Here is a 25660-nt window from a genome sequence, read left to right on the forward strand (position 1 = left end):
GATTTTGGGCAGTTAAATAATAACATTTGCAAATATAATGCAATCAGCTTGGTGAGATTAAATATGCAGAAAAATACTGGGAAACTGATGGCTTTAACAAACAGTTTAGAGCCAAGTGTGAGAATCACTAGCTATCTTCAGTAGCTTACAAAGTGACTCTCCCTCCCACCATGGCAGAAAACCACAATGAAGAGCAAAATCAGAATTCTATAGATATTGTTGCTGAGGGCTGAGGGTGACCGAGGTCTCAGCTGAGGCGGGTTGGGAAAACCCAAGGCCCTAAAGTGGAGACATCTGGATGGATAGCACAGAAGTTTGCGGCCCTGAGGACTGTTTTGAACATGAGAGCTTGTGGGTGTGACTGGGTCTTCCCTATTACAACTGGTGCTTTCCCCACATGAAAAAACGCTGTGCAGAGCTCTGCACAAGGCCAAGCGGGTGCCACCCTCGAGAACAAGCCTTGCCTTCTGTCCTGCCCAGCGTGAGAAAAACAAGGTAAGAACCAAACATATCTCTATGCTCAACAAGTAAAGTCATGAAAAGAAGAGTAAATTAAATCAGATGCGAAAGCAAGTTCATATTACATACATCTGCAAAAGAATGGTTAAAAAAACCTTGATTGAATCAGTTTCACTGAACTAAATGAGGAAAAAGTCAGGAGAGGGAGGAGTTTTCACTCTGTGATTGGGTGTCATGCAAAATGCTTTGAGCCCAAATCAATGATTACCAATTTCAGGGTTTAGAGAAAGAACCATAAAACTAATGTTTAAATATAATTTCAACCACGAAGTTTTTAGTGGTTATAAAACTCTTTTAATTTTTTATTATTATAAATATTCACAACACTCAGAATATCACAGCGCATCCAGAACGCACCCCTGGAACACACTGCATTCTGGCACACACGGTGCTGTACCCTGGAGCACAGCAACAGCTAGACAGATGTGTGGGCTCGAGGAAAACCACTTTATTTAACTGGATGTATTCGTGTTGGAATATTGGTGGGAAGGCTCTAGATCAAGGTGGGAGTTTAAGTAGACGAGAAAGATGTGAATAGTTAATAACCCAGAATTCCCGAGATGGAGGGAGAGGACTGGATCCAAAGCTTGGTGAATGTTGGCTCAGAAGTAGATATATCTGTTTTCATGACGTTACAATAACAAATATTCCTGTCTCATCACATTTCTAAGAATGTTTTCTAATCCCTGCTCAAGTTTCTTATTTATAAATTACAGAAGTCAATTTAGTATTTTTTTTTTTTTACTTCTGAAAAGCGTAGAGAATGATATAAAAAGATAATGAAGTTGCAATTCGGATTTAAAGAGACATTTGTAGCCAATAAAATCCCCAGCAGATTCTTCTCTTAGAACTAGTCTAGTGTCTCGGGCAGTCCTCCAGAAACCCAGGAGATAGATGCTTCCTGATCTACTGCCTGGAAAGAGGAATTTGCTGCTGCTCTAAGGAAGTAACCCTGTTCATACCTATGCTTCTCAACCTTTCAATTCACAGTCCAGAGAATGAGGATCAAATTTCCAATTTGTAGTCCAGAGAATGGGTACTTAACTGGCCGTAGTCTTTCCCCTTGGCTGTAAGGAAGCTGGCAAGTTATCTGGCTGCTTAGCTTATAATGGGGGCTATATTTCCACTGAATGGAATTTAATGGCAAATCTGCTCATCATAAACAAGGGGTTCAAGAATTCTGGTCAGCTAAAAGCGTTAACCAAGATTTCTGGTGTATCCCGTGAAGCACCTCTGCGGGAATTAGTGAAAGATGGCCCATTTAGGTGGATGCATCTATGTGCACGAGCCGTGAGAATACCTTTGCAAGAATTTTTAAAATATCTTCTTTTTCCTAAAGGGAATTCTTCCCTGAGTCGGAGTGCTCACTTGGTCAAGTAGAGTGCAGCTGGATTTTAATCATCACTCCACTCTAGCTGGGTACCCTCGCTCAACTGTGTGCAATACAGCTCTATACCTGCCTGAATTAAGGGGATTAGATGTGATCATGAAACATTTGAACAAATGGAAGACTGAACCAGCAGTAGTGATCCCAAACTATAATCCACAAAGGCCTTTTGTTTTACAATCAGCCTTAAAGCCATAAACTACTGCTTTATAGTTCAGTAGAAAATGTTATCAGAACAGGTAGCTAAGTCCTTTTTCATTCCTTTGTTGGTATTCCATAGCTGAAAATGTAGATAAGTACAGAAGTCTAGTGCCCATAGTAAGTTCAAGTGCTCTTGCTTTCGTTCAAAACTTGAGAGGTCTTATTTGGACTCTTAGCTCTATTTTGAGAGATTCTTTCTCAGGAAGAATTTTCCTTAGGCTAAATTTCTGAGTTGTCTGTTTTGAGTCAGTGTAGGAAAGAGGACTAGCTTTAAGAGAAGATGCTACAAAGAAGTTGAAGATTTCTCTCTCTTCTCTTCATCTTTCTCTGTCTTTTTTATGGGTCTTAGGAGTCTTTAACCCCAATCATTTATAAAGCACTCACTTGGTAACATTTCATTTTGATTTTACAAACTGTGGAAACCTAAGTTCAAGAATGAATACAGTGATAATTTCTAGGCACCTTTAGGCCACAGAAGAAAGTTCTGTCTCAGGGCCAGTGAAATCACTCCCGCATCCTGGAAAGTCAACTCTGGACAAGCTACATTCTGGGGTTCCTCAAGCTAACTTCCAGAAAATCTCTTGAACTGATTGGGAAGGGGGATGCAATCAGCATGCAGCCCTAGTGACTTGAGGGCAGTGGGTGATGGTTAGCAGCTATGAGAGCAGTGGAGCTGCATTGGTAGTAAGAATCCCAAATATAGGGGCTGGGGATTTAGCTCAGCGGCATAAGCGCCTGCCTTGCAAGCAGGCAGCCGTGAGTTCGATCCCTGGTACCCATAAAAACGAAAAAAAGACACAGAAAAAAAATTAAGAAAGAATCCCAACTATAGAACCCGGCAGGATGTGACAATCTATGCCTACTAATTTCAACTAAATTCAAGACAAGCTATAGCCAGGAACTTCTAATGTTTACAGAGAAGACTTTATCTCAGAGTGGCAAAACCTGTCTCCATTATATATTCTTTCATGTAAAATTTACATAACTACAGCTTCTCAAATGTAAATAACAGTCACTGCCCTATCTTCTGAGAATGAACTCCATGTCTTTGAATAGTAATGAGACACTAGCATAATACATTCTATTGTAGACACTGTTCTCAGACTGCACATGTATGAACTTATTAGAACATATTAAGTTTTCTATGCTATAGACTCTTCGCAGCATCTTTATTTTATAGCGGAGGAAACTAAGATATAGAGGATTGCTCATGGGGATTGCATGTTTGAGTAAGAGGTCACACTTAGCAAGTGACAGGGATGGATTTTGCCCCCAGAAGCCTGGCTCCAAGTGCGAGATCTTCAATGCTGTGCCAAACCAGCTCCAGAAAGGGAGAGCCACCCAGGCTTTCCAAGGAAAAAGGGTGGAGACACGAAGAAATGAGGTTAGCGATTGGATAGCCAAAGGATGTGAGGTAAATGGGACCGAGATAAGGAAAGTACAGAAATGGAATTAGACCCAGGGACGCAGGGCATTCAGAATCCGTTCTTAAATTGAATAATGGCTAAATTCATCTGCATTCCAGTTGTGAAAATAAAGGATCTGAGAGTTTGTGGTCATGTTAAGAGTTTACTACTCTAGGAGAACACAGAAGTGTTTCATAGACTATAACCGTAGAAAGAATCGGGCTCATTCTCAGCAAGAGCAAAGATGGGAAAATGGTCGCCATTCAACAGTTTGGCCCTCAACGTGCAGAAGAAGAAAATTCTCTTGAAATAGAAAAGAATAAAAGTGGCTTATTAAAGAGAGCCAGTTATAGTACACATAGACGTTCTTTCTAAGGAAAAGTTGGGAGTTAAAAACAAAACACAATCAAATAAGTCAGAACCCCAGGCTCCTTTCACTGGCCCTGATTGGATCTTCCTTGGGTGAGCCTGTTAGAGATGTCAAACTCAGGTTCTGAAGGCATCACTAACGGCTTTAGAATTTCTAAACAAGAGACTTTCGGAGCAAAATGATCCATGTGAAAGAGTACAGCAGGGTATGGGGTCACAGCTTTGTTTGCACAGAAAACACGCTGTTTGAAATAATTTAGATTATGTTTTTGTTGGAGGTGGTTTGAGGGATGAGGACCTTATTCTCCAAGCTACTCTTCGGTGTTACTACTGATTAACACACTACAAAAGAAACATCCGTAGTTTCCCAACCAAATCTTCTTCAGATCTTCTCACAGATGATCAACATGTAGGCATCAGGGCTTGTCACCTAAGGAAAGCATGCAGCACCAGGCTTCCAGAGACTGCCAAATCCTCTGACTGTGCTTAATTTGTTCACTTTACCCTTAGCAGACTTTCTTTTCTTCTTCTCCTCCCCTCCCCTCCCCTCCCCCCCTCCCCTCCTCTCCTCTCCTCTCCTCTCCTCTCCTCTCCTCTCCTCTCCTGTCCTCTCTTCTTGTCTCCTGCTTCTTTCTTTATTTTATTCTTTCTTTTTTTCCTTCTTTCCTTCTTTCCCTCTCTCTTCAGTGTTGGGGATGAAACCCAGGGACTTCTGTATGCTAGGCAAGTGTTCTATCACTGAGCTACATCCTTGTCCTCTATGAAATTGCAGTTTCTAAAGAGAGAAAAACAAAGCAGGTGGGAATAAACAGTTGGAATGGGCAGGTCCACAGAAGAAGCACTGTCCTAACATTCATACCTGTGTCGGAAAGTTTGATGTATGTTAATTAAATTCCCTTTCACAAATGGTATATCAACTTACATTCTGCTGATAGGATATTTATGACTGCCTATGTCCAAATCTATCCTGTTTCTTTTTAAGTAAAATGTTTATATTTTGCTAATCAGAAAGCTCCCAAATGATATTATATAGTTATTTTAACAATTTAACTATGAGAAAACCAAGCATCTTATTTGTTTATATTTTATGCCCACTATAACACTGGGTTTCAATATTAATTAATATGTGTTTTTTTTTCTTTTAACCTTTGTTACAAATGCTGTTCTTTTCTTTGGAAGTAAAATGTTTTTAGATGTACAATCAGTGGCAAAAAATATACTGATTAGATATACAATCAGCAGCAAAAATATAACTGAATGTTCACCGTACAAATTCAAAGGAAAAAGCTCCTTGGAAGATACATTAATAAAACAGAAACAGTGTGAAGAATAATCGTAATTCTGTGAGGTGGGCAAGGAAGTGAGTGCATTTTCAACAGAGTAAGGAGCAAGAGGAAAGGTGTGGACTCAGGAAATACAGATGAATACCAGAGGACAGAAATACACGATGAAAAATGATGAAATCCAAAGCAGATCAAGGGATTAGACTACAAATGTTATAGGCACTATTAAGGAAAGAGTTCTGTAGTAAATAATGGACACTTTCTCTGCACTGAGGAAGGAACTTCAGGGCTGTGTGCATGCCAGGCAAGTGCTCTGTCACTGCACACCAGCTCCAGATAGTTTCTAATTTTTATTTTGAGACCGGATCTTGCTAAGTGTCACAAGCTGTCTTGCTGCCTCATAACTGTCCTGCGTCAGCCTCAGGAATAAGTAGTTGAGGTCACAGGCTTTTGACATCAAATCCAGTGATGGTTCACATTTTCAGCCAGTGAATCGACATTTGGCAATAGCGCTGGGCCAGTGGAAGAGGGGAGCTCACTTGGTCAGAGAAGCTAAATATGGGACCGGTGCAATCAATAATCTAGTTGAGAAGCAGTGAAGGTCTTCACTGAGTGGGAATGCTGAGGGGGAAACTATCAAACTCTTTCCAAGACAGAAGTATAACTTTCACACATTGATTTAACCAAACTGAGTAACACAAGAAAGATTAGTTTTTTTTTTTTATGGGTGTTGGCTAACAAACAAATCCAATTTTAACTTTTAAGTGCCTGTAGGCCAAAGGCAAGATTCATCCTTACTGCATTCATTCATTCATTCAACAAATACCACTTTTTTATTGAATGCCTACTTCCCTAGCCCTGTTCTAGATTCTGGGGTTATTGTAGGAAAAACAAATTCCTGATTTTTATAAAGGTTACATTCTACGAAAATGGCTAAAATATTAACTTCAGGATGAATTTAAGGTAGACAAGAATGGTAGTCTACTTCCTGGGTACGGTGAGGTACATGGAAACCTTTTGTGTAGTTATATGTATAACACGTATGTCCCTCTTGACTCAGCAGAGTTTTTATATGTTAAAATAAAATTGATAGTTCGGTTTGCTTTCATTGTATGTGATCATTTCTGTCTGTAATCCAAGACCTCACTCAGCCATTATACCTTATTTCACAGTTTACAGGAGGAATTAGAATGTATGTTATCATGATTTGCCTCATGACATAATAGAAAAATCAGCAACTGACTATAAACTCTGAGCCTCGGTTTTCTTGTTGACTAAGAGGCTTGTACAGCTGATCTCAGACGCCACCTCTCTGAGCTCAGTGAAATCTGCTGTAAATGGTTTCCTTGTCCTTTGTATCACATCAACATGATTAGCATTATTTACCATTTTCTCCACCATCCTATTGCCACTTATTCACCCACTTCTCTTGATCTTTAGCAAAACCCCACTCTCACTTAAGGGGCAGAAATGATGCTGGGGAAATCTTTGCAAAAATCCATCCAATCTTGCATTTTAATGATACTATACGATCTTGGTCTCCAGTGCCAAGTGAACCCCTAGATGGCCCAGTAATCTTGAGCCTCTGCTTTCCCACAGGGGCTGCAGCTCGAGCTCTCACTACCATTCACAAGTCTTCTAGACTAATGATGATTGTCACTCTTCACACTTAACAGGTGACCTGTCATCTACTACACAGAGATAATGCAGTCACTCCGGTACACAGCTCACACAGGAGCTCCCTGAAAGGCACGCCCCGGAGTCCGGAGGCCGCAGCATCGTGCGCCTGGTGTCCCTCCATCCTTCTGTTCTTGGCTGCTCCAGGGGAGGAGTTGCATTCTGTCTGCCTGTGGCTCACCTTTCCAATTGCCCTTCCTTGCTCTGAGATCCAATTCCTGCTTTCTTTCTTCCCTGTTTCTCATCTCTTCCCTCATGTCCTCAGACTGGTCCCTCCAGCCCCGTTCTTAACAATAATTATGCTTAAGACTTGTATTTTATCAAGCATTCTGGAGAAAGAACATGGACATTTCAAGTAGTCCTTCATATGTCACCTTAGGAGGTAGAAGACATTTCTCAAAGTGAAAGCTTTATCTTTCTTGCTTTGCTTGGACAATGGTATTGAACTGTTTTAGTCCAAACTTGGCCTTTTCAAGTCAGTCCAGCTCCCTCTTATTTTTCCTTTCACACATGATCCTTCTTAAGCACAGAGAATGGCAACAGAATCTTGCTGTCTTCAAAGAACCACAAAGAGAAGGGTGTCACCCTTTGGCTTAAAAAATAATAAACAAATAACAAAAGCCACTGTGCTATGAAATGGTGGCACAAAGCCCTAGGTGACCGCAAACATAATTTCCTCCTCCTGTCTTCCTAGGGTGACTTGGTATTTTAGAGGCACCTGCTGACATGTCAGCTGCCAGAATATTGCTGGCACCAAATGGTACGGAACAACAAAAGAGCAAACACGGGGCACTGTTGGCTGGGGTACCCGGCAGACTGCCATCGTGAATACACAAAGAGCAGCCACACCACCCACATCCTGCTGTGTCCCCAAAACATCTTGCTAATCTGCCACATGTCCCTTCCTCCTCAACCTTTGTATCTGCTAGAGGGAAGTCCAGTCTAGTCCTGGACTGGACATGATCTACTGGTTTGTGTACAGAGTGACATGGTGGGTACAGACACTCTTCCAAGGCAAATACTGCTTAAATTAAATAGGATTCTATTCTATTCTATACAAGGGGCACATTATTTGCTTGTTTTTGATACTTTCTGTGTAGTCTCTGTCAAATCCATTCATTTTTATTAGTATATGTTAACACTACATAACCAGTGTATTTACCACGATGGGTATTCGGGTGGATCATTATCACATCTAGGTCTTTTTTCTCCTGTTCTGTGCTTTCCTTCCCATTCTCTCATCTCTCGTTCCCTTTCCCATCTTCACTCTTAGCTATTGTTTGGACATTGTTTTTAAAGCACCTCTCCTCTCCATTCCAATGTCTGTCAACTAAATTTTCCTTGAATCGATCCTGAAAGTGACTTTGAAGAGCACAAGGATGAAATGACTAAGTGGGTGGCTTGAGGTGTGAAACTTCACCATTAAAAATGTATTCTGTGCCTTATCCAGAAGCGGCCAAAGCACATTTTCATGTAGCAGTGGATCATAGGTTCTCTTAGCTCATAGCATGCCATACAGCAGAGCAAAAAGAAAGACACAGAAACAGCACCACAAGTGCCAGAAACGAGTACCTCTTTAAAAAGGTTGAATTATTTCATATTTTTTGGTAGGATTAGGTCCAAGACAGAATAAAATCCATAAAACCAGGCTGTCTATATAATGTCTGCTAAGCCAGGAAGAAATCTTTCTAATATGCTAGTAAAAACCAGCCACTGAGTAAGAACTCTAACACACTGAGAAAACAAAAAAGATATTGAAATAGTCAGAATACAGGACATGTGTTTGTTGAAGTATGTTTGTTTCCCTTCTTAAGTCACACAGGGAATCTTCAAACAAGGTGGCGTGGAGCAAAAGGGGAAGAAAGAATTTGCCATCATGAAGCCTGTGGCCCTTCGATGGGATCCAGTGATGTATTTCCTGTAGCAGACTCAGCCCCAGATGCGTACTAACTCTTGGCTCTGGTGAAACATAGTACTTGGGTAATTACTGTGTAAGTGATAGTAAAATCAACTGTGGCTTAAAGTCCCCAGGGAAGGGGGGTGCATTTCAGCAAAGGATAAAAGATATTTTCTTGGCTAAAACACAGGAAAATAAATTAATGAAGCAGAAAGTGCACATAATCACACATCGCAAAACTCAGATTTCTTCCATTTTGGCCGTGGGCAGCATGTCTAGGAAAATAGCCCTCACATATTAGGAGCTGTAAATGACAGCCTCTATTTCTGTTTTCATTTCTTTTGAATGTTTCCTTATCTAAAGAATAAGGGCAACGACCAGATTACATCATCTAACACACCATGGTTCCAAGTTTTCAGATCTGGCGTAATCCCTGAGATGATCTAACATGTTGAAATCTGTCCACAGTTCCTCAATCAGCTGGCTTAGATGTGTAACATTCACTTCTTTAAAAAATTTTAGTTAGTGAACTTTAACAACCAGAATTTTTATAAAAACTATGTGCAATACAACTGCTCTTAAAAATATGACAGATAATATCGTTTTTGGAATCTGGTGCAAAATAAGAAAACTCAGTCACCCTCAATAATTTAAAAATTATTAGGAATTTCAAGATGGAATGATAGAGAATCAAACCAAGTGTGGGACCTTGAAAGTCAAGGCCCTGGGCTGCTATATTGGCCATGTGCCCAAAAAACCAACTCTGCCTGAAAAATTTAGAGGAGCTGTCCTTAAGGCCCACATTCCTCAGATAAAAATCAACAGAAACTGACCAGTGGCCACTCTTTTGAAACAGAGCCTTTCTCCTTTGTGTCACCACAGCCTCATCTCTTCCTTACCCCTCGTCTCCTCACTGAGGCCAAGTGTCAGTCGACATTCATAATCATTCTTGCTCATTGGATTTCCACCATCGCTTCACTGAGCTCATTTTCACAATCTGTCTAGCATCTAGAACTGAGTTGTGCCATCTGGTGCAAGAGTCATAACTGCTGATACCAAAGCATGCTTGCTGATGACCCCCTGGGGTACAGGGACCAGACTCCCAGGCCACCAGACTTCACTGCCAGTAGAAAGTGGGATCCAGCTGCACAGGCAGGTCAAGCAGCTTTCATTCTGTGATGGGGAGTCAAGGATGAGGCAACAGTAATAAGCAGCTCAGATGATGCAGAGGGGCCTCCCTTGTCCAGGACCTCAACTTGCCTTCTGTCCTGTAGGGAGACTGATTACAAGGAACAGTGTGCGACTAGGAGATGGTTGAAGTCCTTTTCACTCTAAGATTCAAAGAAGTCTATTGTTTTATGAGAACCTGAAAGATTCTGTTGTAAAAACCAAAATAAGCAAAATTTAAAAATCAGCAAGCACAAATGCTCATTAAAAAAATGAAAAAACCCTTTGCAGACAACTCCATGCAAGTGCTTGAGTGTCAGTCATTTTTTTTTGAATCTACAGGATCTGGTGCACTTTGGTGAATCTTTCCTGAGAAAAAGAAATTAGGCTCTCTGGGTATTTGGAGAGTAAATTTGAAGAGCCCATCTCTTCCTGAATGTCACATACTCTGGAAATGATGTGCTGTGTTCTCCTGAACCCCAGAATTTACCATAAGCTTGAAGTCTATTTCACACCCCACCATAGCCATTGCTGTACCCTTGAAAACTGATTTTCTTCCTGAGAGCACATTTAAAAAATGGAAGGAATATCTTTATGCCAACAGTTGCTGTTAGCCTTTGTTTGACCTGATATGGTTCCTGGCATCACAGAGATTTTCAGTTTTTTGGACTATTGCCACACCAGGTCTTGTTTCTATGCAAAACCTGAGAAGGTTCAACAGTCAGGGTTTGGGGTGACTTGCTCGGCCAGGGTTCCCTTACTTCAGCACCATTCTTTATCTCATTTCCTAGCTGGAGACCTTGCCAACACTTTTGAATTCATGTAATGTAAGAATGCAGATGGTAAACATTGGATGGGGCTCTAAACCTCTGTAAGTAGAAACATTTATCCCTTAATTGTGCAGTGTGATGAAGCACATTACTTTTTAATGCCTTTTATTCTTTCTCGTTAACCTTTTACCGTTCCTATCCAAGCTCACGATGAATACATTCAGGAACAATAGGTCTTCTACACAAAGTGCTTGAAAAAGCACTAACTTCCTAGAACCTTATAATAGCTTAGGAAATGTGAAACAATGTAACATAAATACCTTTTAGCAGGTCTCCCTTTTTGCACTTACATTTATTGCTCTATTGGAAGTTACATGTATCATTATATGCATGTAAATCACACCTGTTCTTAAAGTCATTCTAAGTTGTCTACTAGTGTGCCTGAGAACATGCCCCAGCAAAGAGACTGCTGAGCATGCTTTGTTCTTTGTAGCTCAATCTCCACTTGACCCTGGCAACTGCAGGACTCTCTCTGTCCTGTGGTTGCTCACTCTTTGGATATTAACAGCAAGTGAGATCACACAGAACTGCACACATAAGCCACTCTACCTCCAACTTGCCTCCTCCTTTCTTTATTAATTTTCCTTTTGTCTATTGAATTCCTTATCTGACTATTTGAGATGTTTAAGTGCAAGAACCTTGCATAACATTGCTCTCTAAAATGGCTGCATTTTCTGCTCCTGTCTCTCCGAGGTGGCTGGGAAGGGAAGGTCTTTGGGCTCCTTCACCCCTATTCCCTCTTCCCTAGCACCCAGCCACTGTCACCCATGCTCCTCAGCAATCCATGCTCTTCTCACTCTTCTTAAATTTAGAGACCAACTTTCATCCTGAGAACTCTTCTTAGCCATCTTAAGTCTGTCCTCATCACTCACGTTTGTTAAATATTTGTTGTCATGTTCTCTTTTAAGGCTTCTACATAGATTATTTGATTGATCCTCGTGAAATTTTATGGAGTACCAAGTTTTGGATGTGTGACACATTTTTCACATCCCTGAAATAAGAAAATGTGAGGTATAGTGAAACATCGGTAGCATTTACTAAAAACTTATTTGTACGGTAGATAAAAAGTTGGTGGACACATCTTCCACCTATCTAAACTTAGTTTGCTGAGACATAGAATCTCCACTCAGTCAACAGGAAACAAAGTTCAAAGAAATGACCCTCAGGCTACGAAGCCAAGCAGTTTTCTGACACCTGCCACACGGGGCATAGCCACATTTGCTATTGCTTTTTCTCTGTAATTTCCTTTTCATGATGATATTCAAATATATCATTTTCTTTTTAATTGTTTTTTACATTTTTTCTTTAATTAAGTTTATTGGTACATTTTAGATATACAAAATGATCATATTCATCGTAAGGAATTTGTATCTGCATGTGGTATATTTTAACTAAAAGGAGGAGAGGGTTGGGGAAAAATCAAATATACTATTTTCAGAACTTATGATTATTTTCTTTTTGTTATTCTATCAGTTTGCATATATTTCTTGTAAAACTCTGAAAACAGAAAATTAAGGGAAGACATATAAATCACCTTGAATCCTATCAAGAAATTACCATTGCTAAAATTGTGGCAAATTTTCCCCTAGGTGTATGATGACTAAAATACTTAAGCCACTCATCTCAAACTTTCTTCTTCCTTGGTTTTTTTCTCTTTCATGACTGTACATTTAACTTCTTGCATAATTATCTGAGAATTTTAAGTAAGGACCTATGTAATACTTTCAGTCTGGCAGTATCATGTATATTCTCGTACATTTACAGCATTGGAAGCACACTATCAATGTGATTTTTTCTTCTTTTCTTTCTTTTGAGAATTGTGTGACAAGCATTTCTCCATGTCGTTACATGTTCTGTGGGCACATGACTTTGAATATCCCTGTACCTTTCCATTATGGAGCTGTACTGGAATTTCACAATCAGCTTGTGTCTAAGCTTTTATTCAAAGTGCAGGTGATAGACAGCCTTATTACTACCTTTGGATTCCAAGAAGTATGGACTCTTTGTTGTAAACTGCTAGGCTCAGCTCTTCGGTGGAGTGAGGAGCAAATGCTTCCCAGACAGAGGAAGAACTTGAGCCTGCAATGTCTGAAAAATGCAGGTTTTGGACATGAACTATTTGTTCCTTCCCATGAAGCTTCTTCCTGAAGTTGTTCATCTCTGGGAGGGGATTTTGGCCTCACTAGCAAAGGCCCTGGGGTTGAAGTGCTCGAGGCTATCACCTTAGTAGCAGGACTTGTACCACACACTCTACTTATAACACTGAGCAGCAGCTACAAACTGGGTGCTGCTTTCACAGCGATGGGTTATAGTTCAGGGCACACGGAAACAGTGGCTATGGGAACTGGAGAAGAAGGCATCTGAGATAACCAGGTTTAGGACTTTTGACCTTATGCTCATTTTACTTTTGACTATTTTTCAGTACAGAGAACATGAATGATCATAAAACAAGTTATAGGGGACTGGAGGAAAGGAAGTGTAAGAGAGTGTGTGGGCAGGTTGTGGACATTCCTAATAGCCTGTCCACTAATCCCCAGAAAAATATTTTGGTCATAGTCTGCCTTATAAAAATAGCCATTGTCAAATGTAGCTTTTATTTCCTGGGGACATTCTTGTTTGCTATTGTGATTAAAATGTATTTTGAAAATGAAAAAAAGGCTAAAGGGTATTTTCTTGGTATGGCCAGCTGGAAGTCTTCAATCACATCTTTCAGTTTTCAGAACTCTAAACAACCAGAGCCACAAGTTTTGCTTTGGAGACAGTGGCATTCCAGTACCTCTGACCATCCTGACCTTGTCGATACGCAATGCACACTGACTGAATGTGTGACGATGTGCTGGGTACTGTAGGGACAACCAAGTGCAAAAGAGACCTGCCCCGCAGTTTTCCCAGACCTACAAACTATGGTGAAGCTTGAGGAAACAGAAGGAGCCAAAGAGGTGAAACAGAAGGGTTGTCTACCCATGCTAAGGTGAGAGTTGAAAATGTAACGCATATTTGCATTATGAAGACTAAAGACGAGTTCTCATTCAAAACCTCTGGCATGAAATCTGGCTTAATCCTTATTATGCAGTGTGAAATAATGAGAATTTGTTTTGTAAGTAATAATATAATAGGCAGTTGAGTTAGATAGAAATATTACAGGCAGTCAGAGAGGGCTAGACCCTGAAAACACAGTACAGCTGTGATGGAGGCACATCTGTTGACGGCCAAGCCTTCAGATAAAGATGGAGCGGCCAGACCTGTATGCCTCCCCAGGGGTTACGGTAAGCGTGACATCTGGTCCAATAAAGTCTAGAGAGACCTCAGTCACCTCGGGGAGTGACCGAGACCCTTGGACCTATCATCCCTTCTTGAACAGCTCTTGGTTCTTTCCATATATACTCGCCATGTGACCTGCTGCCCTGCTGGATCAATATTACCCAAGTGGTTATACTTGTAATCTTATTGGTTGACCATAGCTTTGAGCCACGTTGTACCCACCTTGTAATTTTTCTCTGTGAAACCTCCTCTATGAAGCTGCCTTGTCGGCAACCCACTCAGGACACTGTCACTCAGGAACTCTGTTTCTCCCCTTCAATGAATATTTCCTACTCTTAACCTCTGTTGTTCTTTAGGATTCATTCTTCAGTTTTGGAGACCATAAACTCAATGAGTCTGACGTCTGACAGGTTGGGAGTTGTAATATTTCCTTTATAGCATTTGGAGGTCGGATATCATTCTATATCAATAAGATCATTTTCCATTGAGGCTTTGTGCGTTCTCAAAGCATAGTCCCTGTATATGAGAATTTACAATCTAAATAAACCATGAGAGAGCTCATCGCATTTACTATATCCAAGGTATTGTTTGAGCAGGATCATAGGAAAGATTCAACATTCAAAGGAAGAACAGATTGTGTTCATGCTGTGGAGGACTTGACTAGGAACGCTGATTGAAGATGTAGTCTTAAGATGGGGCAAAAGGAACATGCTGAGAGAAAACTCAACAGGAAGAAATAATATCATAGTGAATGTGAGAGACTGCAAATTCTGGGTTGATTGCTAAGCCATATGGATGATAACCTACCATGCAAGCTAGATCAATTTTCTCTGTAAAGTTTAAATTTCAACAAACATACCATCTACTGAAGAAGTCTTCTACATTTCTGTGGAAGGAGATTCATTATATGTATACCTGCTACAATTACAATAGGGCCAAAAGAAACATCAAAGTTTAAATTATTTTTTCCTTATGCCGTAAGTCTAAATAGCATGTTGAGACATGATCATTATGTAAAAATCATCCTACAAATTGCAGGTGCTTTCCGAAACTGTGAGTAGACTTTGTCTAAAGAAAAAAGACATTTTTAAACTATGTGGTTTTAACTTTCTTATGTCAAAAGTCATCAGTAATTTAAATCTATTTTCCTCTGCATTGTGAATGTAATCTATACATTGGGCCCTTATAGATAGCATCGTATTTAACAATCAGTTTCCTCTTTTATGATCGCACAATCACATTTTCTTCACTTATTAGAGGATAATGGTTTTACAGGATTGAGGTGCTCACAGCTGTTTTACCCTTCACTGAAGAGTGCAGTGATGCTTGAAAAATTCTCTTGGTGAGGGTTTTGGATTTTTTTGTTTAAATTTGAAATCCTCGCTTATAAAGATAATATGATTACAACATGTAATAGAAAAAGATGAAAGCCATGTGCTTTGTAGAGTTTGCTTAAGCACTATTATAACTGGCATTGGATTTTGTTTTTTGTATAACATAGGAAAATTTTCATTTCCCTCTCCTGCACTCAGCTTAGGTCCATGGCCTGATGAATTAAATTGACAAAAAGTAGACTAAGAAGAGAAAAACAGGAGATTATTAGCATGTGTGTCATACCTGCATGTGGGAGTACTCGAGGATGAGGACCTCAAAGGGATGGTTAGAATTTGAGGATAGATAGTCTCTTAGCAAAAGGACAATAAATTTTCTAGAGAAGTATCAGGACAAAGGAAAAGGAGGATGAATTCCTAGGGTAGCCAACTGTGGGAAGATCAATACAAACAGCTGTCTAGACCTGTGGGTTTGGAACTGAGTCAACTAAACTCAGGTCAGCCCAGTGTAGACATTTTTCTTGTCATTACTCAGTAAATGCTGAAGTTTACATGCTACTATACAATATACTATTTACCTTGAGTAAGGTATTATAAATAATCTGGAGAGAATTTAAAATATATAGGAGGATCTACATAGGTTCTCTGCAAATATCACACCCTTATATAGAAAAGACTTGAACATTCACAGAGTTTTGTGGCCACTGAAGGTCCTGGAGCCAATTCTACAGGTTACTGAAGGTAACTGTTGCTGGGGGACCTGGTAGAATAAAAAGCCTGGTTGATAGTAGCTATGTACATCCGTTAGGTGCCTGGATTCCAGGCTGACATGGGACTACAGTCAAGTCCAATGACTGTCCTCCATCTTTCCTCGAAGAGTAAGAAGGAAGACATCTTTACAAACTTATGTCCTGTTTAGCATCAGTGGCTGTTAGTTATTTTTCTTGTTGCTGAGACAAGCTACCCTACACCCAAAGTTAAAGGAGAAAATATTTATCTTAGTTTACAGTTTGTAGAGGTTTCAATCCATAGTTGCAAAGCAGTAAAATAGTGAACAGACAGCACAGCAGAAGGTTAGCAGCAAGCGAACCTTCTTTTTCCTTTTATCCCACCCAGGCTGCACACAGGGTGGGGCTTCTGTCTTCAGCAAATCAATTCAGCCACACCCAGAACTGTGCTAATTCCAATTAGTGGGCTGGTTTAGTACTATACACCCTGAATCTCATACCCTGGGTCCAGCCAGCTGGGAAAAGCCCCACCGAGGTGTGCATGAAGCTTTGGGAGAACATTTAGATACAAGCCATAATGAGGGGAAAGCTTTTTCTTGCTTTCAATGCAAAATAATTCTTAGGTCAAAGTTACATGTTGGGGAGTGGTATATTCCATTGCCCTTTATTATGATGGTTTCCGTTTTCATGACCTGATCTGTAAGTAGTTGTCTCTTAAATATGGATACATAGTATAGATTGTGTGCATTTTTGGTATATGAAAAAAGAAATTTTCAAGTTCTCTCTTATTTAGAAATTGAGAAGTTTCATGAAAGCCAGAGAATTCAACCCCATTATTCTATTTATTTGTTTCTATAATACAGAGGAGCTACATCTCCAGCACATTTCTTTGGCTACATTTCCCAGACGGGGCTCTAATCTTTGTGTCTCAGCCTTCTGAGTAGCTGAGATTACAGGTGTGTACCACTAGGCCTGGCCAACTTCATTGTTTTTATATGGCTTATTCTAACATTATTACTGCTAACTACAGTGATTTGATGTTGTATATCTATAAAATTAACTTTTTAAATGAATACTAGAAGCACAAACAGTAGGTCATCTGTAAAACGTACTAGGTTGGAGCCTCTAGATTGTAGATATAAAGATATCTTTTTACTTAAGCAACCATTCAAATAGCAGGAAGCAGTTGGTTGTTGTATGGTTCCATGTAGTGTTGAGACAGACTAGAAGCACCTGACTCTCCTGTTTTTATTTTTCTAGTGCTGCTGGCAGGGCTTGTAGCTTTGCTGGCAACTGTCACGCGCCTCCCTCAGTTCCCTTAGATCCTCCCCTCCCAAAGGACTGGGACAACTTGCTTCTCTGTCCTCCTTCTTCTTTTTTTAATCTAGCAGCCACTCTCTTCCAGTCTACTTCAACAGAAGTCCAGGTGAGGTGCTCTTCCTCTCTTCCTGCTACTCCTGCTGCCTCCTTGAAGAGGAAGGGGGCATCCTGCTGTGACTGAGCTGAGGGAGGGAGCTATTTCAGTCTTATGTTAACACCCCCGAGTCCCCCAAAACTAACTTTCCAGAACATTCCTTGGTTTCAACTCTTCACCCTCACTGGACGGCTGCTGCAGCAGCTGTGGCTGTCCCGGAGTCTTGCACGCTCTTGGACCAGTCACTGGCCTGCCGTTGCTATATGAGCAGTGCGACCCACACACTTCTCGGGTTGGTCTAAGGAGGCTTCCTCCAACGTGCTGATGCACAGCCCATATGAAAACAGAAACTTGCTTTGTGGCCTGTAAACCTGCTTGTGATTGTTTCTCAGGAAATGTGGACTCTAAAAGTCCTGTAAATCAACCCACGTTTCTTATCTTGAATAATGTCAACAGGACAGTTGTCTCAAAAGTAAGAACAATAAACACTAAGGACTATTAGCCCTGAAGAGCTCCAGTGACCAGTGGCCAATGAAGATCAGTGACAGAGATCAGCTCCCCCAGGGTCAGCATGCAGTATCCAGCCTGTGCTGGTGCCAGGTGGCCACAGCTGGCAGTGGCAGTGGCCAGCAGCCAGCTGTGTGAATTGGTGGCATGGCAGGACTAGCTATCTAATGATGTGTGATCCACTCATCAGTGAGGAGAGCAAGGCAGGACTGTGCGTGGCGTGAGAAGGGAGAATGGGGAGATGAAAGCTTTACCCTGAGCTTCGGTTGTATTTCCCGAGTCAGAGCCATACCGGGGAAGCTAAAGAATAAGATTACCTATGTCAGCCTGCAGAGCGATTCCTTCCTGTGGCTTCCAAATAGACACTTTGAAGGGTTAGCTATTTTGGCCACAAGTTCAACAATCAGGAGAGCGAGGACCAAAACAGTCCACAGAGCTTCAAGGTTAGATAGGCCTTGCTGGCACAGTTAAGATAAATCAGAGATACCTAGGCTCCGAGGTAGTTTTGTTTACTTATATTTGGTTTTTAGCTAGATGTGAATGGGCTGTAAATACTTGGTTTGAGTTTTGGTGATTTCATTCAGAGGCTGTTTAGATTATCATTATATTATATATATATATATATACACAACATGCAATATGTATATATTTACATTATACATCCAGATTGACCAATAGATTTGAAATCTACTTCATTCCAATTCCCAGGTCCACTTTTCTCTTTTTTTGCCCATCCACTTTTCGAGCTGATTTTTGTCTCTGAGACAATGCCGTTACTAGATGCAATAATACTACGGCATGACGATGCTTGTGCTCAGGCAATCTTTATTTGACTCAATAATGTCCCCAAAGCAAGAGTAGTGATAGTGGTGATTTTATTAGACTGTATTGTTGTGTTTGTTGTATTTTATTATTAGTTGTTGTTAATCTTTTACTGTGATTAATTTTTAAATTAAACTTTAACATGTTTATGCATATAGGAAAAAAATCCATAGTGTCCATAAGTTTTGGCTTCAAGCATCCACCGAGTGTCTTGGATCATTTCCCTTAAGGGAAGAGAGGACCACTCATCTGGCAGTGGAACTGGAAGGTTACAGGACGTACGCATTTTCATCTATAGCAGCCTTTGCCTGATGGCCCGAGCGACTGTGCAAATATAACCTCTTGTCAACATTCTGCTAGGCTGTCTTTCACATCTTCATGAACTTCATATTTGGTCCTTCTCCATTTTATCCAGCTGAGTTGGTATGAAATTCTACTTTCTGACATTTGTCTCAGATCGCCTGATTATCAGTGAATTAAGATATATTCGTACTTTATTGGCTATCCATTTTTCTCATGAATTTTGCTTCTTCATATCTTTGGTTATTTTGCCTTTTTAAAAATTGATTTGTAGGGAAGAGATTATGTTGTTTTTCCTATTTCATCCATTATGCCATTCCTTCTATTTATTTGAATTTACTGTTACTTTTATGAAACATTAAAAAATGGTAGTTTGAAGAGAAATCATAACCTTAACTAAAAAGAGTAAAGGTTATAATTTCCTTCGAAGTTATCAATTTAATTCTTATTATATGCTATTATAAGTATTTCATAATGTGAATTATAATTTTTAAGTTATTACTCAGCACATATGTATATTTTGTTTTCAAATGTATTCTATCTTTTTATTGGGTAATTTGATATAATTCCATTTTGCCAAAAGATTGTGGCCTACCTAATGCTGAGCCTTTGAAATGGGTCAAGGCTTACTTTAAAGTTGAGTAATAGCTTTTGAAAATGTTTTAATGTATACTTATAGAGCATACATTTTTTGCCAACTTATAATTGCAGGATCCTGTATATTAAGAAAATGTTCTCAGTTGTACCTTTAAAATATTCTGTACTCTGTGTGGCAAATTTTTGCTGATGTTTCCGTTTCTGAAAGAAGTGAACAGAAACACTCTGCTGTAATAGTGCACTCTCCCTTGTGTCTCCTCGTCCTTGAAATTTCATCCATTCACACGCACACTTTAGGTCACAGTGCAATTGTATTCATGAGTGTTAAGACCTTAATGATGTATGTTTGTAAATTGTCATGCAGTGTCTTTTAATATCCTTTTAAAACTTCTTCCCCTAAGCTTTATTTTTCTTCATATTGTGTTAATTCTGGTTTTATCTTTGTCTTGTATTTATTTATACTTCATTTTTACTCATTCTATATTATTTTGCTGAAAATGTGTATTAGACTTACTGTAAAGAAATGAGTTTTAGATTGCTATTGTGATTTTATTGGACTTATTTCTGTCATCTTATTTTACATCTATGTATATTTTTAGTCCCTAAATTAGAGCGGTTGAGCTTATTTCATTTTTTCTTTCAAAATTTTTATTTTTCCTCTCTTTGCTACTTTGAAAGTTACAACCCCTGTTTCTTACATTTCTGTGGTAATTCTTGACATCTTTAAACATGTTTACCTGAATAGAGTCTAAAATTAATCAATATTTTTGCATCGTACCCAAATGTGTCAAGGATATATAGAATTCTTTAATTTAAATCCATTTCCAGTATCCATGCCTTTTATGTGCAGATTTTCTAAAATCAGATTTCCACTTTGCTTAGTCTGTAAATAAGCCTTTATTTTGACAAATTTAAACCGACAGAAAAGTTGAAAGAGCATTACGATGCGCAAACACCCTGATAGTCTTCACTGAGAGGCAGCGACTTAACGTTTTGCTTTCTCTGTCTCATGTATGCACCAGACCCCCAGCATTCCAGTCTGAAGTACTTCAGCAAGCATCTTACAAAAATAAGAACCTTGTGCATAGTCACAATGTCATTATCACATCAAAGAAATTCAGGCTGATACCCGAATACCCTCCAGTATCCAGCCCTTGATCTGATTTCCTCAATGACTCTGAAAATAGCTCTCATAATTTTTCTTCTTTTTTTGAATCCATCATCTCAAGGACCACGCGCTGAATATCACTGTCATAGTCCTTTGGTGTCCTTTCACGTGGGACAGACTCAAGCTTTTATTTTCTTTGACAACCTTGACATTTTTTGAAAAGTTCAATAATGGTAAAAACTCTTGCCTTGCAGGATGGCAAAAACCCTTCTTTCCTGGGTTTCATGCTTTTAGCACAGGTCTTGGGTAAACTTTTTATTTCTCTGTTTGGGGTGTACACACTTGTACATCACATGAATTCAGGCCTTCTGTCCTGGAACAGAGGAGGCCTAGGTTCTCAGTTTCTTGTAGCTGATTATATTTTAACACATAGATCTGGGTAGATTAAAAAAATACTCCTTTCTAATCATCCCAAGCATTTTTTGTTTCATTTAATGCCACTGGCTGCCTTACCACCACATTTCTGCATTAAGCTTATTTCCTCTGCTCTGCTCCCGGTGCCCTGTGTTCTAATTTCCCGTCCCCATGTCTTCTGAGACCCCCAGTATTAATCAATAACCAGTTCTTGCTTTCCCTTGAGCGGCTGCCCAGGCAGCTCTGGCATCTCAACCCTCTCAGTTTGAGCTACACTGTATGGTTCTAGCTTGATAATTGGCTTTCAATCTGGTCTACATATTTAAGGTTTGTTACGTAGCAAAAAGGTTCTTTATTACCCAACATCTCAATGTCTATAGGGCAGTTTGGGGGCATTTCCTGTGTAGAATGTCTTCTAAAATTTCAGGAAGCCCTAAGTCAGTGCTGTTGGCATCATGTTACTTCTTTGTCTTGGAACCTGCTAAGGGTTCTATGTTTTGGATGGACAGAATCAGTTTCTAATCATTTGATAACGCCTACTTTAACTGACTGAATATCCCTTTGTAGTGAGGTTAAATATTCAGAAAAATAGGGAACTTAAAATTTGACAAGTGCTATTGACAAAGAATGTCAAAAACAGTTCCTATAAGAATGCAGTACTATCTGAAATACACCTTGAGGAATTACTTTTAAGTATTTATTTTTTCATTTTCATAAGAGAAGCATGTCATAACCAATAACTAATACCCCAATGAATAATTTCCTTGTTGGATGATTATTTTCTAATAATCATCTAGAAAGAAAGAATCTGTAAGTGCTGCAATTTGTTGGGAATAAAGCTATATGAGAAAGCTCAGACTATAAACATGCCTAACACGTACAGTGGTTTGCTATTCAATGAATGGACATACACACATGCGCATACACAATATTTTGAAGACTTTAAAACACAATTTGGACTGAATGTGGTGATGCACATCTATAATCTCAACATTTAGGAGGCTGAGACAGGTGGGTCATCATGAGTTTGAGGCCACCCTATGATTCTTAATGAGTTTGAGAATAACCTAAACAATGTAGAGACCTTGTCTCAAAAACAAACAACTAAATATACACAAAATTTATTTGAATGATAATTACAGACATAATCTTAAATTTACTTAATGTTTTACTATAATTGCTGTTAAACTCTTATGTACTGTAAGACACAATATTTCTTATTTTTTGATAGCATAAATATAAACTTCAGGATAGAAAAAAATGACATTTTAAAAAGGAAAATGTTACTTCATTGTTAGGACTTATTCCCCAAATTGTCAGTTGGATTTTGAAAGCTCCTATTTAAAAAACAAAACAAACCAGCTATAGCTTGTACAAATTTGGAAATGGTATCTTCAACATTAACTGTCAACAACTCACCAGCCCTGGAGGTTTTTCCTCTTTGCCAAGTTTGCTGTGTGAGTTTGCTGAAAACAAGGCTTGTTAAAGGTGCTCAATTAAGAGTTTCATGGGTTGCCAAAACGCAACCGTAAGCCATTGCTAAGCACTGTGAATTTAGGGGAAAGTAGTGTTTTACTTTTGTATGAAGAACAGTTTGTTGTTGTTGTGTGTTCATTCGTGGATTGTAAAGTCATGGGGTGCCCAGAAACGGTTTCCATTTCCCTTTGCCTCCACACTCTAGAGATGTTCTTACACCTCTGCTGCTAATTGGACGCAAATAGAATTGCTAGGGGCCAAATTGTGTGGCCCCTCTAAAGTCACAGATGGATGTCCCAACTCTCAGTGCCTTGAAATGTTACGTATTTGCACAGTAAGTTTAAGCAGTGATAAAGTCAAAATGAGGTCTTCCATGTGGGCTCCAGCCCAAGCTAACCGATGTCTTCATCTGACGAACTCCTTCAGACACAGAGCTACACACAGAGTGAGAAGACCACGCGAGCACACGGTGGGACGTCTGTGAGCCGAGGAGAGACGCCTGGGCAGAAAGCGAACCTGTGCATACCTTGGTCTTGGACCCTGGCCTCTGTTACTGAGAAGGAAGTTGGCCTATTTCAGCACCCGCTCTAGCATTGTGTTAGGCAGCTCTGGCAGACTCTAGCACAGGGGAATCATTCCTCCTCTTCACTCTCTACAGGAATAAATGCAGAGAAGTGCCAGAGTTCATTTTCTTTACCAACTTCAGAGGCCCAGTTAGGATAAGATTGTACCTCTTGAATAAAAATTGACAAAAAAATCACTGATGTTTTTGAGAGCACAAGAAGCATCCTTACGTTTCCTTAGCATGTGTGTCTTCTGCATGTGAACCTTTCCCTGTGTTTTCCGTCTTGGTCACATAGGTTGTGCTATGATCTGGCAGTGTAGACTGTCAAGAAAAGTTTTAAGTCTTAGAAATAAATGTGTAATGAATAAAGTGTAACTGTGAAATATGTTTTATTTTCATTCCATTTCACAATGCAAAATTTTTGGAAAATGGGTACTTTATAAAAAAAACTTCTTTCTTTTTTCTTCATGAAGCTAGTCAAACCACCAGAATTACTTGTCAAGTCCTTATCTTGTGTCTTTTTTATTGTGCAGAAACAGCTATGGGCTGCAGGTGAGAAAATTATATTGCCCCTGCCATGGCCTTTGTATGAGTGTAATGGCTTGTGTCCCCCCAAAGCTCCTGTGGTCATGGGTGGGGCTTTTTCAAAAGTGGCTTGTGTGTGACATTGGAATTGATTCACAGCGCAATGCTATCTGAAATCAAGGGCATTAGGAGCAAGGGTTTGAGTGCCACCTGCCCTCAGCAGCCTGGATAAGAGACAGGGGTTAGAAACAGCTGCGGCTGTCCCTTGTTTGTTATGTTCTGCCTGCTATGAACTGTTTCTTCTCTGCATTGCCTGTCTGCCTGCCACCCTGCTTTGGAGCCCCCTGTTTATGGACTGAAACGTCCACAAACTGTGAGTTAAATAAACGCCTCCTCTATTAACTTGTGGGTGGTGAGAATTTTGTCTTAGCAACAAGAAAAGTGAGACAATAAGTCAACCAAGAAACAGAAGCACTGGTTTTGAAAATTATTAAGCTGAGTTGTAAACTTTAAAAAAATGAAAACCCAGTAAAGTCTTGTATTTCTTTATGAATCTGATTTTGATTGCAAATATTGTATGAAGTTGGAAATATTTCATGTTCATATACTAAAAATACATTGACAAGGTGGCTGGTCCTCATCTATGTTCTTCTGTAGCAATGTCTTTTGTTCTCTGTATCTTTCCTTTTAGAGACCAGCAGTGTTGTTAATAATTACCAAACTCATTAGAAATTATAGTGCTGTCACAGATGTTCAAGAGACAAAGGTAGGAGACTGTGTTTTCTCCTTTGCAAAAGAAGATTTCAAAAGCTGTTTGTAAAGTTAATTACCACAAAACGATTCTATTAAAAATAGTACCTACATGTTCTATTTGTTGACTTGTATTTTAAAGTTTCTGCAACTTGGCTATCACTTTCAGCTTGATGTCTGTGTTTTATACTCATCCCTTAGTGTGGCCCTTGGGAGGTTTCACAGACAAGTCAAAGACAAGGTGTTCAAAGTCACATGACTCCTGTGCCCTCAACCTGCTCCTTGCATTTCTCTCCCAGCAAGTGGCACCAGCTTCTACTCCTTGCCCAAGCGTTTGAAGCACCTCTGTCCTCCTGTCCTCCCTCAGCACGGCTGCCATCTCTCACTGCCCTCCCTGGGCCACTTGTTTTTCATCCCCATGGTCGCTGTCCGAGAGAGGCCACCATCACCTACTACCCAAGAGCCTGCCATAAGTCTCTTTGGCCCCCTTCTTCCAGATCACTGTTCATGGCCACCTGTTTGTCATTTCTATACTAAATCCCACAACACCCAAAACCATTCCGTAGCTACAAGCTGCTCTTGGCAATACCTGTCCCCTCACTGCAACCCAGGATATCTTCTTGTTCTATGCTTCTTTTTAAGGAATTGATTATGATATCCCTCTGATTTCATGATCTCTCTCACCTATACTTCTATGTATGCTTTGTCCTAACTTATCTGTGATTTTTTTCTTTAAAATAATTATTTTTTATTAGCACATAATAATTACATTCCCTGTGGGGAGTTTTTACATGTACATGACACAGTTTAGTTTTTTTTAATCTTCTTCTCTTCCCTCACTATATCTTTATATGTTTTTCAAAAGTTATTTTGGTTTATTAGTCTGAAAGTGTCAGAGGGCAGAGACAATCTTTATATTGTTCATCACTGGAAGTGTACAGAGCCTAGCACATACCAGGTGACTACTAAGTATTTATTAAATGATTAGTAGATATTAAATAAACAGATGAAAAGTAATTAGAGAGCAAAAAACTATTTCTTCTGGGTTCTCCTTTTGTCTGTTAATATTTTAGTAGAATAATAGGTGTTTCAAATGTGCAGGAACATTCCAGAAGTTTTCTTAGGT

General features: G+C 39.6%; 1 protein-coding gene and 1 long non-coding RNA gene across 2 annotated transcripts in view; one reads left to right on the plus strand and one right to left on the minus strand.

The window, feature by feature from the left end:
• The window catches only part of Ccdc192 (coiled-coil domain containing 192), a 202052-nt gene that overhangs the window by 90355 nt on the left and 86037 nt on the right, over positions 1–25660 (minus strand). The window lies entirely within an intron of this gene.
• LOC134471937 (uncharacterized) lies at positions 300–24654 on the plus strand. The gene is made up of 3 exons (XR_010041692.1): positions 300–495; positions 8657–8833; positions 23121–24654. It is a non-coding gene; the product is annotated as an uncharacterized LOC134471937 (long non-coding RNA).

The sequence above is a fragment of the Cavia porcellus genome, unplaced genomic scaffold (assembly GCF_034190915.1).
Source record: "Cavia porcellus strain 051 isolate PalLab524CR breed Dunkin Hartley unplaced genomic scaffold, mCavPor4.1 scaffold_21, whole genome shotgun sequence".
NCBI classification, from domain to species: Eukaryota; Metazoa; Chordata; class Mammalia; order Rodentia; family Caviidae; genus Cavia; species Cavia porcellus.